The 12,538-nt window shown below is 43.2% G+C and overlaps 1 pseudogene; it reads right to left on the bottom strand.

Moving 5' to 3' along the window:
• Positions 1-2,118: 2,118 nt before the first annotated feature.
• On the bottom strand, positions 2,119-9,837 carry LOC136483552 (putative disease resistance protein RGA1; annotated as a pseudogene).
• Between the last annotated feature and the right edge of the window lie 2,701 nt (positions 9,838-12,538).

Raw genomic sequence — 12,538 nt, 5'->3', positions numbered from 1 at the left:
CCTGAGACGACTCTTAATTTGGGATGGAGGGAGTACATGCACATAATAGCAAGAGGATGCTACGGAACCTGCAAGTTAATTCTCACGACATCGGTGTATAAAAAACAAATTGTAGAAATTTCACAATGATCATAAACACCTTTAATTCGGTAAACTCTAAGCCATTGGATATATTCTATAATATAAAAAATTATCCGCCACCATGAATATGAAAAATAGATATAGCAATCTCCTAAATTTGTATCAAAATTACCAACTTCTAGCATTATTAAAGATAATTTAAACCCCTAAGTTTTCTAATTAGCTGTTTTTGCCATTATAAGTGATAATTCAATGTAAGCCTTAAACTTGCATATAAATTATCTCCCTCTACCATTCTAGCAGATAATTTAAAATAACCACCCATCAAAATCACCTACATATGCTACTGTTAGAGATAATGTAAATTATAGCTAAATTTGCTTTTAAATTATCCATATGTGTCATTATAAAAGATAATATAAAGTAACATCTTTTAATTTATACCTAAATTACCCATACCACCCATTACAAAAAAAAAACACAAGTATCTCTCAAATCTACATGTAAATACCAATATAAGATATTACAAAAACTAATTCAATCCAGAGGTTGTTTACCGGTGAGGCACAGATGATTCAACTCATGCAGTTTCGTATTGCTAATGGTTGGTTGAAAGTTGGAGCGCATACGAATCTAATAAAGCACTCATTACCAAATGAAACGACATAAGCTGTTTCAAGTAATATAATGGTGCTGAAACGTCTCCTTTTTTGAGAGAGAGAGAGAGAGTATGCACCTCAGTTCAATGAGGAAGAGAGGACCGGGGTCCTCTCTTTGTTGATGCAAAGCAGAGCTCTCTAAGAACAATACAAATTACAAAGTAGCGGTATTGTAGGCAGGGTTTGTGTGCTGGCTCTGCTCTACTTCAGCACCACCATCCGTTGTATATCTTAATAACTAATCACATTATCACAATACGAATATATATATTGGAAGCATGGAATGCATCCATCGGTAACATAGTGGTATTGGTTGTAGCGATAAAGTTGTAATTATCTCAGCCATCATCATCAAGCAACTTGGCAAAACAACATGTGGAGGACAGTGTACGAGGAAGACGTGGCAAGTCTCCTCTGCCATCGTCCGTCCACGGTATGGTAGTAATGGATATCACACAAGCACATAGTAATGAAGGACCCAAATATTCGTTAGGCTGTTGCTTTCCATCGACATTTTATTTGTTGTGATATAGGGAGAAGAAATTTCAACACCGACGTGAAGTCCTTTGGCAGCAAATAGGAAGACTAGCTTTACGGGTCGTCCATGATGGGCCCATTTGATGACTGGGATGTGAAGACTAATTCATAAGCCAGCTCGGACCTCTACAGAGTTTATTTGGATGCACTAGTATAGTCGTATTCACTTCGATTTACATGCGTTGAAATGGATTAAGGTGCAAGTTAGTTTCACAAAAAAATTGTATAAGGAAAAGCAGAACAAGCCTCCGTGCTTATAGTATTTGTGCCATCTAGGACCATAAACGCGACCCTTGGGCGTTTGTCACGAGAGATCAACTCGACAGGCGTAGAAGAAGGCGTGCAGTGGATGGGATGATCTAAAGAGCAGAGGTGACGACAGCTGTCGAAGAAGACAGCCGGCGCACGGGATGGAGATGGGGCTGCTAACACCGTAGAGCCGGCATGCGTATTTTGGGCACGGAATATCCAGACGGAGATAGGCAGAATTTGCATTGCTGGGTTGGGTTAGTCTCCAAGCGGTCTGCAAATGATACCATTGCAGAGGCCGTGAGGGTTATCAGTTGTCTATGGTCGTGCGTGTCGTGAGCATGTCATGCCACATGTATATATTATTATTTAGCAGCCGTAATCCTGACTGACCCTGACAAGAGTGTGAATGGATTCTGTATGGCTGTTCTATTTGTTTGAGGATGCTTTGGTTTTTCGAGGAAAACAGCACGGGCTTCTCCCTACTGGGGTTTATGAAAACACATCAAACATATAGAGTTACAAACTAAGGAGACAAAAGGAAAAGGAAAAAAAAATCAACAAAATTACACAAAGGTCTTGTTATGCACAATCAGTTGAGAGCACAGGGTGACAAATGCCTCTGTCGCGGCCTGTATGCAGTATATTCGTCTCTGTTCTCTAGCGTGGTTCGTTGAACGAACTGACAAAGGCTCAAAAGCTGCTGCTTCAACGCATTGCTTGTCCGAGTACTGAGCATCAAAATGCATATATAGGCCCCGTTTAGTTCCACCCAAAAGCCAAAAATTTTTACATAATAACCGTCACATCGAATCTTGCGGCACATGTATGGAGTACTAAATGTAGACGAAAAAAAAAACTAATTACACAGTTAGTCGAGAAATCGTGAGACGAATCTTTTAAGCCTAAATAGTCCATAATTGGACAATTTTTGCTAAATACAAACAAAAGTGCTACAGTAGCCAAAAGCCAAAAATTTCCGGAACTAAACACGCCCTATATTCACACTACGCTCTTGGTGTACCATTTTGTTGCTGCAGTACAGTCAATCCATTGATCGGACAACGTGTACCCGCTTGACAGCCTTCTTCACTGCAGTGCAGGCACGCTCGACGCAGCCAGAATGTCAAGTGAGCATAGGCGTGCCACCTGCAGGGGGGATAGCCCAAATATTTTATACTACTCCAAGAAGAAATTAATGAAATAGTAGGAGATATTGTCAGGATGGAGGCAAGCAGTTATCTTCTGCAGCCAAATTTAGCCATGTTTAGTTCCAAAAACTTTTTCCAAAAAGTACTACAGTAGCCATCACATCGAATCTTACGATACGTGTATGGAGCATTAAATGTAGACGAAAAAAAACTAATTGCACAGTTTGGTTGGAAATCGCGAGACGAACGTTTTGAGCCTTATGATTAAACACTAATTACCAAATAAAAACGAAAGTGCTACAATAGCCAAATTTTCAAATTTCGCCAACTAAACACAGCCTCACCGGAAGCGTAGGCAGAGGGGCTGACGTTTGTCCGCACTTGTGCGTCGTTCTACCAGCCACTCTTCTTCAATCGGACATATTTTATTGTAAGGAAACCACGTCCGGCGGTTGCGCGCTGCACAAGATACAGAGATTGGAATTGAGACGAGGGAACCAAGAAAACAGACCAAGGCACCGTTTAGTTTGCAAAATTTTTTACTAAATGGTATTATAGTACTTTCGTTGTTATTTGGTAATTAATGTCCAATCTTAGTCTAATTAGGCTTAAAAGATTCGTCTCGTGAATTTCGTCTAAACTGTGTAATTAGTTTTATTTTTTATTTATATTTAATGCTTCATGCATGCGTCCAAAGATTCGATGTGACGAAGAATCTTGAAAAATTTTGCAAAATGAAGTGCAACTAAACAGGCCCCAAGCCAAACACGGTATCTAGAAATAAAACTATATAGGATGAAGCACCTTGAGCAATTGCAGAGCGACTGATATTTGTCTCAAAGTGGAAAGGATCTCTTTTGTAGAGCACATACCACTTCCTTTGACTGTCTGCATCATCTGCATAGGCTTTGACTTGCTGGATGTGGCTGAACTTGTGCCACTCAGGACCAGATTTCCCTGCTGCTATGGCAGTGAGCAGCGTTAAGGAACAATCTAGCAGCAAATGCCTTGGGTTTACATCTGGCAGATACTTAGGGACTGTTTCCATGGCATAATCCAGCACATTGAGTCTCTGTAATGCAGGCATGCCATCCAATACCTTCATCTTAGGGCACATGACGATGACGAGCTTCTGCAGTTTCGGTAGATTACTGATCCTCTCCAGGTCAGTATTATTAAAAACGTCGAGGTGGACAACAGAAGCAAAGTTCTCCAAAGAGCTGAGGTTCTTGACACCATAGATCCCTAATTCCTTCAAAGCCCTTGCGTGGAAGGCAAGGCCTGGAGGCATGTGGCCCAATTTGCACAAACTGAGTTTAAGCCTCTCCAACATAGGCATCGCTTTGACTTGTTCCTCCCACTCCCATTCCTCCCATTCGACAAATCTATCAAAAGTCAACTGATGTAATATGGGAAACGCAACCCCTACATGATTGCTTGGTTGTAGGAACTCAAGAGTCAAGCCCAACACGCTTGATTGCTGGGGCACGAAAAATCTGCAGAAGCTCCAAGCAGGGGAGCTGACTCAAGCCACTAGGAAGCTCTGTGCAGCAGGCCAAGTCATCCATCATTAGAATCCTCAAGCTCTGAAGGGGCGTAACTGCTTTCGTCATCATCCAACCTGGGAGCCGCTCACCAAAATACCATTTGATTGCAAGGTGTTCTAAGCCACGCGGAGGGCAGAGCTCATCAAATACCTCCTCCATTTGTCTCTTCTCTTTCTCTGAGATCCCTTCCAACGTGCCATCATCTCTAAGCCTACTGGTGCAACGCAGTGCCAGATATCTTAGGCGCTTCTTTCCACAAAGTTTGGCCTGTATAGCAGATGAGGAAGAAACTACATTCTCCAAGAAACTGATATCAAGTTCTGTTAGCTGGCAGAGAGGCCCCAGTTCCTCCAAACTACAGTGATCACAGTCCATGTGGGCTGGAAATCCATATATATTCCTCAAAGAAGTTAGGCCACTACATTCCCTTGGTATAACACTTACATTTGTCCGGTCAAGTCTGAGAAACCTCAAGTCTTGTAGCACTCCAATGCTACTGGGAAGATTAGCCAAACTCTGACATCCAGAAAGGCTAATGTACTGCAAGAATTTCAACTTGCCAATGTCTTCTGATAACTTGAATGTATTACTGTTTTCTATTGACAAATACCTCAAATGTTTCAGCAGATACAAAGATTCGGCTATTGCATCAATATTTACACTGTCCAAATGTAGTGTTCGAAGACTCGAAAGAAACACAAATGAATCACCTGGTTGAATCTTTATGTTACCAACTAAAATTAGTGTTCTCAGTGATGTCTGTGTTTGTAGAGAACACCACTCCAAATCATGTTGTTCTGATCCTTTGCTTTCTAGAGATAATCGAAAAAACTTCTGTGATTTAAGTTTGTCAATACCAATTGTACTATTGTGAGCTACGAGTGCTTCATCTCTGAACACGCTATGAGCAAATGACCGAACAACATCATGCATGTTGCAAACTACTTGATCAGGATATCTCTTATCTGGCTCAATAAGGTTCCGCTGTATTAACTGATCATAGTATTCCCTTCCTATTTCTTCTAGGTCACGTAAAGTTCCATGAACAAATCCTTCACTAATCCACATGCCAACAATGTCATCAACATAAAACAATGTGCCCCTCGGAAGGAGGGAATAGTGCAAAAAGCAAGGCTTCAAACAAGGCTGCAGATCTTCATAGCTAAGATATACTGCATAATTTAGCTCTTTAGGCATTTGTGATACTGACCACAGAGAATCATCTAAGACATTTTGCCAGTTGGTTCGTCTTATCCTTTTCTGACGCAGGAGACCTCCCATTACTTTGACCCCAAGAGGTAAACCATCACATTTTTCAACAAGTCTCATTCCAATATCCTTTAGTATTTCAACCTGGGGCTCATCATTTACGTATGTAACAACCTGCAAGAATTTTAGGCTAATTAGACAAACAATAATTTATTGTGCAATGTCGTGGTATCCTGTCAATGCAAAACACATCAAGAAAGAAACCTATGCGGTCTCTAGCACATAATTTTTGGTCAGCCTTTTTTATATTATACTTTATGCATGTGCAACTAAGTAAAAAGAAAGAAAAAAGGCACGAATGTTGCTTCGGAAACAATAGCAACAAAGTATTCACTAGCCATGTTCATGATGAATTTCTACTTCTTTGCTCCGGTCACCTTTGGAAGTACGGCCTTTCCAAATCTTTAGCAAAATCAGCACTATTATTCAGCCAATACAACATTGTGTGCATTGTAGCTGCCACTGCGTCAATTCTGAACCCACTGGAATGATTCACTACCAATCAATATAAATTCTGTATAATACAGCTACAGTGCTCAAGAAAACATAACTCAATAAATATGGAAAAATATTCATTACAAGGGGCGCATTAAGGTATGGCCAAGCAAAAATATTAGAAAGAATTATTTCAATTACAAGTGACAGCATGTAATCTCCCAGTGCATGACTATACAAATAAACAGTTGAAAGCAGTAATAGTCTCCTCCCAACAAGTTTCAAATTTTGTTCCAAAATAATTAATATTCTAAGTGGTACTAGTTCTATTTGTAGTTTCTGGGCCCACTCTTCATTAAATTTCACCCAATAGGCACATCCAGTTTAGTACAAAGAGTTTTGCGTTGGTACATGTGGGTTCTTTGCTATAGCACGCTTCCACCCGGTTCACGTCGAAAAATCAATATTAAAAATGCTGTTGTAGACAATTTCATATGCGATGCCTTCTCACGTATACTTCCAGTCATATGATAATTGGTACAGTGGAGAATAATATATTTTTATAGAGTAAATTACACCCATGGCCCATAAACTACTACGTCTTCTGTCATATCACTAAATATAAAATTGCACATTTAGATCCTTAAACTGTTTAAGTACCCCAGTTCTGTACGGCTGCGCAGCCACGACGGTTGCTCACATTCGTGCTTGTGCAGCGGTGGCGGCGGCTCGCTTGTGCAGCCACGGCCATGGCTCACGCTCTCGCACTCCCCGGCAGCACTGGCGGCATTGACAGCGAGATGAACTCATGTAGCATTTCTAATGTGGAAGAAGATATTTTTTTTAAAAAAATAGTCCACCATGAATTTGTTAATATTTGTGCAATTTATGTATCCGGGTGATTTTGTATATAACCCCCGCTAATATTTTATTTTCAAGCAAGCGAGTCTTTTCTCTGCACGTGGGCCTAAATCCATACCCGGTTGTACGAATATGAGGCCAAACAAAGTTTAAAGACCAGAGTGACATACTTTTTATGTTTGGCGACCGGGATGACACAACTCACAAGTTGGAGGACCAACCATGGAGTTTACTCATCAAAATATTATTTCTAGCCTTAGAATATGTAACACGATGTCATCCACATCCAAACAGACCTAGACCTTTTCCATTCCTCAACATGGCATGCCATGGTGGAACAATATCTGTGTGTTTGGATGCAAGGACAAGCAAGGATGCGACGAGATGGCTCCAGGATGAGTGGTGTTTGTTTGGGAGGCCACAAGGGGCAAGGACAACCCACATGGGAATATTCCCGTGAGATGCGGATTGCCCAGTCCCTAGATATTTGACGGATAGGGGTCACCCAAGGTGGGATGAGCCCGCTTGCTGGCGAGGAAGAAAAGGAGAGTAGGTGCACGTAGGGGTGGTCGGCCAAGAAGAGGAGCGCCGGGGGCCACCATCGCGCAAGCTCGGGGGGGGGGGGGCACTGCCATGCGTGACCTCGAGGGGCCGCCATTGTGCGCCAGATATGATGAGCCTCCGCGCAGGAGGCCGCCACCATGCAACCTCTGAAGAGCCACTGCGTGCGAGCTCGGAGGGCCGCATGAAATAGGAGGCGTGGGGCGTGGGCGCCGATCTGACCAGAAGGAGGCATATGACGTCGCGCTGCGAGCCCTTTGGGCGGCTATGGTTGGGGAAAGAGAGAACGAGAGAAGGAAGAAAAAGAAAGAATAAAAACTGCCAAATGTGCCCCACATGTCAGTAGCGGATCCCACTTTTTATGTCTAAGACCAAACAGAAAACGGGTTGATCCCATCCCTCCCCAACCAGAAAAGAAATAGGGTCGCCGCATCCCACAAACCAGAGACAAGACCATCCCACCCCACCTTATCTCCCAACCAAATGCTATCTATATGTCTCATAATATCTCTACTAGTGGATCCTACCCATGGGAACCACACATATATGTTGGCCTTTGGCCCACCGTCTCGATCCCCCCTCCCTCCCTCTCTCTCTGTTTCTCTCTTCTGGCTCCGATATTGTGCAGCAGCCCAATATGTGTGACATACATACCCTCGCGTTGGACTACCGGTCAATACCGAACCACAAATGGATCAATTGTGGCCAGCCACATAAGGATGTATAGTGTGTTAGGGCTCATTTAGAACTGGATGATAGCACATGACAAATCTGGGGATCTTGATGATATTCTAGTATAAGTGTGGGGGGCATGAAAGTAGCATTATAAGAGCTTGGGACTTACATTACATCCAAAGACAATTTCGCTAACCTCACAGTGCATGCATTTTGAGAGTCTATGGACCCAGATGACATCATACAGAATAAGTTCGAAGTCCGTTTTTTTATTTTACTCTAAAAAGCATAGTGCTGAACATACTTATTATGGTTGCCTTAGTTTGTGAATTAAATTTAGTTGCTAATTCGCCATGTGGTATTGCCTACGTTACAGCCCATGACAGATCCAATTGAACCTACAGATCTCAAGTTCTTTTAAAAAAGGAGGAAGTGTAATACAATGTCCAAATTTTAATTGCTTTAACAAAAAATTGTGAATACCTGCCCTATGTGGAGTCTACATGACTGCATATGCAGGATATTACAATACTAACATATGGAAGTACGGCATTTTGTTTCTTTATAATATATTTCGAAGGTCACCCCCGTAGAACTAGATGTTGAAACAAATAAGAAAAATAGAAGTTATTGCCAGGACAGGGAATCTAGTTCCCTCTACTAAGATAGAAGCAAAACTAATGTGATGCAGCTAGAAAACAAAATGCATAATGAAAGAAAAGTAATTAATGTATGGATTAACTTGTACCTGCTTCTTGAGCAGCAACCATGCATCTTCAAGCCCAAGTTTGTCAATACGATGGGCTCCTCAGCCTTCATCTGACGTGCCACTATGTCATGCCTTGTGGTGACCAGCACACGGCTACCTTGAGCTAGCATGGCATTGACAAAGGGAGTTCTAAGCACACCTTCCCATATATTGTAGTCCCAGACATCATCCATTATTAATAAGGTTTTGTGTCCCTTCAAAGCTTCTATTAGAGTCTGTTCCAGTGCCACCTTTGAAATTCCACAAGCATCGTGGTTTCCACCAGCTTCGATAATAACTCTCCTTAGCATTTCAGTATTGTTGAAGTCTTGGTTGACACTTAACCATATTTTCTTCGTGAACTCATGTTTTATGACTTCACTGTTGAAGATCTTTTGAGCAAGGGTGGTTTTACCAATCCCACCAATTCCCACAATGGAGAAAATGATTATTTTGTTGGATTTGTCGTCGTCAGTTGGATACTTCTTTGTTAGCATCTCTACTAGATTTGTTGTGTCCTCTTCGATCTTCTCACCAACCAAACCAGATTCGTCAAGCCCCCCTGATGTCTCACGGGTACCAGAAGGATATGATACCACGTTTCTTCCACGGTCCTCATAAGTACCAAGGTTCATGAAGTTGAATGATGCACCACGTGCCTTGATGTTATCTAGCTTCTTGTTAAGGTTCTTGATGCGGCTTCCAATGTCGTGGGCATGTAGGGGATTCTGTATGCAGAAGAGCAACGGGTTGAAGCATCCGGCATCATGCCTTTGGCCTCGCTCCATGGCCTTGAGCTGGCATAGGTCGAGGATGTCAGTGGCATCATACATAGCATTCCTTAGCTCTATCCCCCATGCTTGGACACTTTGGTCTGTGATGTTCCTCCTATCAGCATCAGCAAGGATGTTCTTCAGATCCCGAAGCTTGATGTCCATGTTATCAATCTCACCGGACACTCCAAGCAACATATGCACCTCATCTGCCGCCATCTGCATGAGCATGTTTTGGATGTAGGACGCCAAAGCATCTAGGACACCGGCCATGATTGAGAACTTCGGTTTTTGCTGTAACAAAATGAGAACAGATATTAATTTCAACATGGCATTTTAATTTTATACATCAAAGATTCAATCATCTGCCATGTATTATTGCAGCCATCGCGGCACTACTACTAACTTCTCGTTCATTCATACTACTACATGACAGTGGCAACTATATGCGGAGATCTAGCTACGCATAAGCAGCAGCAGAAACGTAACTTACTACATCACAGTGGGCACTATATGCGCAGATCTAGCTACGCATAAGCAGCTGCAGAAACATAACAGCTAAGGAAACGATCCTGGGGCCGACGAGCTGAGCAATGGCCGGAAGCGGTGAGACGGTGCCGGTGTTGTTCGTTCCTGGTCGTGGAACAGGATCTACTGCTTAATGGTTAGACAAGAATCGCCATGGACATCGTCCACCTGACCAACCAGATACTACAGCTGGATTGTAGCGTGCGGGTGAGTGATGAAAGGAGGAGCAGCCAGATGGATTTAGGTTCCAATTTGAGGTACTTGGGCCATGTTTAGATTGCAAAAAATTTGAACTCGATGAATAGTAGCACTTTCGTCTTATTTGATAAATATTGTCCGATCGTGGACCAACTAAGCTCAAAAGATTCATCTCGTGATTTCGAACTAAACTGTGCAATTAGTTATTTTTTTTACCTACATTTAATGCTCCATGCAAGCGGCTAAAAATTGATGTGATGAAGAGAGAGTGAAAAAACTTAGAATTTGGAGGTGATCTAAACAATGCCTTGGTGGCTTGTGTAGGTTGTGGTAATAACACGGCAAGGTGGGCAGGAAAGTGCGTGACAGCTTCGACGGATTTGCGGACTGCGTCCTAGTTTATTAATTCCACAGCAGAGCCTTGGATCCTAGGGCTTGTTTAGATTGTAAATTTTTGCAATCTGGACATTGTAGCACGTTTTGTTTGTATTTGACAAACTTTGTCCAATCATAGATTAACTAGGCTTAAAAGATTCGTCTCGTGATTTATAACCAAACTGTGCAATTAGTTATTTTTTTACCTACATTTAATACTCCATGCATACATCCAAAAATTGATGTGATGGAGAGAAAGTGAAAAAACTTGGAATTTGAAGGTGATCTAAACAAGGCCCTATAGAGGAACTCTGAGCCACCACGTGAAACGGCGGCCAATGCATTTGCGTGCAGTAGCGCGGGGGTACCGCAGGATGCTTTCTCATGGCACGAGATGACAAGCAAAGAATCGCTCACAGCGTTGGTAGGATAAACAGATCAATAATGCAACTTGGCAGTGGCCGGCTTGCATGCCTCCAATAATGCAACCCAGGCAGTTGCCCTAACACAACCGCCTCGGTTAATCGATAGTAACCGAGGCGCCACCTCAAAAAAAAAAAAAAATTGGTGGCCCAACATGCAGCCCATCTCGGCATGACACTCATAGATACATCATATAATTCGGGTTATCCATAGCCATCTCTCATTCCCTCACCCGCAGCCGCACATCACTCTCTCTCCTCTCTCGGCTCGGTCCTCACAAGAGAGGAGGCGCTCGTCTCTCTCGCATCTCTCGTGCATGCATGGCCCACTCTCTCCCTCTCTCTCATCTCTCAGCGGCCGGCGCTCCCTCTCTCCTCTCGCGCTGGGCGCTCTCTGGACGCGGTGGGAGGCACTCACACCCTGGCGGGCTGCTCACGCCAGGCCACAGCGGCGGCTTGCGAGTGTGGCGGGGCGGGGCCTCTGGCACTACTATAGAACAGGGATTCACCACTGGCTCCAGACACCCCTTCACCAATGGTTTTGGCTCTAAGCAGTGAAAGTTGGCGGTGATGCCCATTGTCATTACCGCCGGTTTCCTAACCGGCCGTGATGCAAAGTTATTACAACCGGTTCACGTTACCAGCCGGTGGCGATAGGGATTTTCAGAAAATTCCAAAATCGGATTAAAAAGTAGCAAAAAATTTTGATTTAATCCCGAGAATGCCCATCACTACTGGAAACGCGTACTTTGCCGAGGGCCTGAGGCTTTGCCGAGGGCCAAATATCGGGCACTCGGCAAAGAGACTCTTTGCCGAGGGCCAGACACAGGAGCCCTCGGCAAAGAACGGCCCTCGGCAAAGAGGCCTTTGCCGAGGGTACGACCCTCGGCAAAGACAGGCCCACGGCAAATAAAATCTTTGCCGAGGGCCTCGGCCCTCGGCAAAGATACCCTCGGCAAAGTAGGTCCGTTGGGTCACGGCGGCCATTTCCCGTCAAACTTTGCCGAGGGCCACCCGTTAGGCCCTCGGCAAAGGTTCGGCAAATTTTTTTTAAGTCTTTGCCGAGGGCCCCAGACCAGGCCCTCGGCAAAGATTTTTTAAAAACCAGTTTTCGGCCAAATTTTTTTTTTATAAATCGGCTTTGCCGAGGGCCCGAAGCTAGGCCCTCGGCAAAGAGGACCTTTGCCGAGGGCCAGGATAGGCCCTCGGCAAAGATTTTTTATTTTTAATTTTAAAATTCTTTGCCGAGGGCCACAGGTTAGGCCCTCGGCAAAGAGCCCTCGGCAATTTTTTTTTGGTTTTTTTAGCCCAGTTTTTTTGTGGTGCTACAATACATTGTTTTGAACTCAATTTTAAAATTCAGGCCAATTTTGATTTTGTTTTGTATATTTCCTTAATTTATTTCGATTCTTCGATTTTTTTTGAATATGTCAAATTTGAACTGCAGGTGCATGGAATATTGCAATGTA

The sequence above is a fragment of the Miscanthus floridulus genome, chromosome 9 (genome assembly GCF_019320115.1).
Source record: "Miscanthus floridulus cultivar M001 chromosome 9, ASM1932011v1, whole genome shotgun sequence".
NCBI lineage: Eukaryota > Viridiplantae > Streptophyta > Magnoliopsida > Poales > Poaceae > Miscanthus > Miscanthus floridulus.
Note: the sequence above shows the minus strand (reverse complement) of the source record. Positions and strands in the feature narration are given on the sequence as shown.